We start from the raw sequence: 3898 nt of genomic DNA, 5'->3' as shown, positions 1-3898 counted from the left end.
AAATAATATTGTTTTAATAAACAAAAACCAGAGAGTTAATTTTATTAAAGAGTTCCCCTTTGATGTCACTTCCTGTTTCACTGTGAGCCAAATTTAAAGAAAATAAGCAGTAATGAGACAAAATGGTAAAATCATGTGTTTTATGACAACTTTCTTCAGTATAAAGAAGTTTTCTTTGACTTATTGGATTTGAAGGAAAAACATGTCTCAGGCTCTTTAAAGCTCTATCCTGCAAAGAAGCAGCTGAATGTCCGTCCATCAGTTTGTCTCTGATGGAAAATGGCCGCCTGTTTGAGGCGGAGCCTGATGAAGAGGAAAGAGAAACGTGAACTCCGACAGAAATAAGTTTTTTAGGTTTTTGTTTGAAACTGGAGGAACTTTGTTTTTAAATGAATCTGACCTGATGAAGTTTGATCTGCTTCATCCTCCTCAGATCTTCATCACCTCCTCCTCTTCATCACCTCCTCCTCTTCATCACCTCCTCCTCTTCATCATCAGACCTTCACTCACACAGGAACCATCTTGTCCTCGGTGAGGAAGAGGACGAGTCTCACCTGAGGCAGGATGAAGCTCTGAGGAGGAGGAGGAGGAGGACTGTCAGGGCAGCGGCTCAGGAGCAGGAGGAGGAGCAGGAGCAGGAGGAGGATGGGGAAGGAGCAGGAGCTGCTGCAGGCGGTGAAGACTGGAGACCTGCAGTCCACCCAGAAGCTGCTGTCCAAGCTGAAGTCCAGCAGGAACAGTAAGTCCTGGTCCAGGTCCTCGGACCTGATCCATTTCACAAAGTCTCTGTTGGAGCTGAAGTCCTGTTTCCAGTCTGAGTCTGAAGGTTCAGGTCCTGGTCTGTTCTGGTCCCTCTGTGGTCCTCGTTAGACCCGGTCCAGACCAGGTCCAGACCCGGTCCAGACTTCAGCCTGACGTAAACAAACCCTGAAGGCTGGAAAGTGTTTCATATGTAAACAAGACGAGGTGATAAAAGGTCACAAACAAACAAACAAACAAACAAACAAACAAACAAACAAACAAACAAGCAGATCAGACTCTGGGACCACAGCAGGTCCTACAACAACCAGATCAGTCTCCTGTAATCCAGTTTACTCTCCTGCTGAGAGGTCCCTGAACGCACCGTCCTGTTTCAGCATTAATGTTTCCATCAGAACCAGAACCAGAACCAGAACTGTTCCTGGTGGGTGTAGTCCTGATGGGGCCTGCTGCAGCTGAAGCCTCTCAGACCTTCAGCTGTTTGCTCGTCTCGGCTGCTAAATGTTTCAACCAGCCGAACTGTTTTCCCTCTGAGGGGACAAACAAAGACCCTGTTCTGGGACTGAGAACCCCCAGGACCCACCTGGACCCCACTGGACCCCCGGCTGTCAGCATCTGTCCTGCTGTAGCTTCAGAACGAGGAGATGCTGGTGTTGTCTTTAAAGGCTGTTTGTTTGTTTGTTTGTTTGTTTGTTTGTTTGTTTGTTTGTTTGTTGGTTTGTTGGTTTGTTGGTGTCTCAGATCCATTTCTAGATAAACAGAACCATCAGAGCTCAGAGGGAAAACCGGGTCACAGCAGGAGGTTCTGTCTGGTCCAGAACCAGGACGGGTTTTATCAGAGCTGCAGAGAAACCTCTGAACATCTGTAGGGAAGGTAGGGAGYGGGTTCGGAGGAGGCGGGGCCTGGGGAGGCGGAGCCTAGCTTAAGGAGATAAAGAGAATCTATGGAAATGAGAAATGGGCGTGGCTTTTTATATACGGGTGGAGCTTTGAGAGAGAGGTGGGCGGGACTTTGAGATACATGGGCAGGACTTTGGGAGATAGGTGGAGCTTTGAGATGGGCGGGGCTTTGTGAGATATGGGCGTGGCTTTGAGTGGAGGTGGGCGGGGCTTTGACACAGAGGTTTGTTMTTGTATATCCAGTCCCAGCTGGTCTCTCAGAACCTCCTCTGTGAGGAAGCTGTTCTGGGTCAGATGGTCCTCAGAGACGTCTGCTGACCCGGATCTGACCCGGTCCTGTCTGTGTCCTCTTGTGTGATCAGGAAGCTGCCTGTGGTTCTGATCCGAGCAGGAGCATCAAATGAAACCAGAACCAGGCTGAACCAGAGGCTGGGTTCTGGACCCAGTTCTGCTGCCGAAGCTTTCCTTTATTCAGCCCGTTACATAAGATCTGCTGGTTCTGAGAGTTCTGCTCAGACGGACCGGTTCTGTTCTGGTTCCACTCAGTTCTGCTCACAGTCTGAACCTGGAAACCTGGATCAGAACCTGAATGTTCTGGTCCAGACTCTGGTTCTGTTGGGTTCTGAAGGAAAACTGATGGCAGCTTCAGAGTTTACATTCCTGCAGCGTGACGTCAGTCTGACACCAGCAGCACAAGGTCCGGGTCGGTTCTGCTGAGACCGGGTCGGTTCTGCTGAGACCGGGTCGGTTCTGCTGAGGAGAACGTTCATCACAGAACCGACTGAAATTAGAGCTGAGTGAATTCTTCTCAGTCAGGAAACCAACACTGAGAAACAAGACGAGTGAAGAGTTCTGCTGTGATTCTGAGAGTAACTGTGGAGAGTTATCCAGAGTTAAACTCTGAGTTTAATCCAGAGTTAAACTCTGAGTTTAATTAATTAAACCCAGAGTTAAACCCAGAGTTAAACCCAGAGTTACTCTCAGCTCTCCAACAGTTAAACCTGAGGAGCGTCTCCTCAGCTCAGGCCTCTGATTGGCTGACAGCTGGAGGAGGAGGAGGAGGATGAAGAGTCCATGACCTCACAGGAACTAGTGAACAATGTTGTTTTAGCTTCAGAAAGGAAGAGGAAACAGAACACGCCCACTTTATCAGAACCGGACTGAGCCGGGTCACAGAAAGGTTCTAACAGTTTTTACTACAGAGGAAGACGACGATGATGATGATGATGATGATGATGATGAAAGGTTTAACTCCATCTTTTCGGGTCGGTTCTGTCTCTGACCCGTCTCTCCTGTGAAACAACAAGTCCTTCATTAACAAGCTGCTGATATTTACAGCAGGACTCTGTGAACAAACAGAACCGACCCGGTCCGTTAGAGCAGGGACCCCTCATAAACCCCCTGCTGTTTAAAAAGATCTTTTATTGTCATTTCAACTCCTAAATGCCATGAGAATATGTTTTTATTAAGTTTATTATGTTTGTTTTATTAGCTCAGTGTTCGTGCATTTTAAAAATCAAAACCAAATTAACAATTTAGTGACATTTTTTGAGGACCCCCAAGATATCTCTCATGGACCCCTGGGGGTCCTGGGACCCCAGTTTGAGAACCTCTGCGTTAGTGGTCCAGGACCCTCCGGTACAGTTTCTTACTGAAACGTGGCGTACGCTCAAATCCTGAAAACTGTACGACTGAATCCACAAATTTCTTCTCTACATCACTGAGAACACCTGAGGCTCCGCCCCTGACACTCCTCCCCTGACACCTGAGGCTCCTCCCCTGACACCTGAGGCTCCTCCCCTGACACCTGAGGCTCCTCCCCTGACACCTGAGGCTCCTCCGCTGACACCTGAGGCTCCTCTGCTGACACCTGAGGCTCCTCCGCTGACACCTGAGGCTCCTCCGCTGACACCTGAGGCTCCTCCGCTGACACCTGAGGCTCCTCCCCTGACACCTGAGGCTCCTCCGCTGACACCTGAGGCTCCACCCCTGACACCTGAGACTCCGCCCCTGACACGCCTTCATTTACCTGTTAAACATGTTAATGACTTCCTGCAGGTGTGAAGAACATGTTTGATCCCTGTGATCAGATGATTTATAGTCAGGAAAATTAATTAATTAATCAATTAATATGATGAGAGGGAGAAAAATCTAAAGATAAGAGTAAAATATGTTTATCAGGTAAAGTGTGTGTGTGTGTGTGTGTGTGTGTGTGTGTGTGTGTGTGTGTGTGTGTGTG

General features: G+C 48.4%; 1 long non-coding RNA gene across 1 annotated transcript in view; it reads left to right on the top strand.

Annotated features, from left to right (window-relative positions):
• Positions 1-1530, top strand: part of LOC106528064 (uncharacterized) — a 2590-nt gene extending 1060 nt beyond the window's left edge. The window contains exon 2 of the long non-coding RNA XR_001311461.1: positions 434-1530. This is a non-coding gene — a long non-coding RNA (uncharacterized LOC106528064). The remainder of the gene's footprint in view (positions 1-433) is intronic.
• The last annotated feature ends 2368 nt before the right edge of the window (positions 1531-3898 follow it).

The sequence above is a fragment of the Austrofundulus limnaeus genome, unplaced genomic scaffold (genome assembly GCF_001266775.1).
Source record: "Austrofundulus limnaeus strain Quisiro unplaced genomic scaffold, Austrofundulus_limnaeus-1.0 Scaffold358, whole genome shotgun sequence".
Taxonomy (NCBI): domain Eukaryota; kingdom Metazoa; phylum Chordata; class Actinopteri; order Cyprinodontiformes; family Rivulidae; genus Austrofundulus; species Austrofundulus limnaeus.
This window is presented reverse-complemented; position numbering and strand designations above follow the sequence as displayed.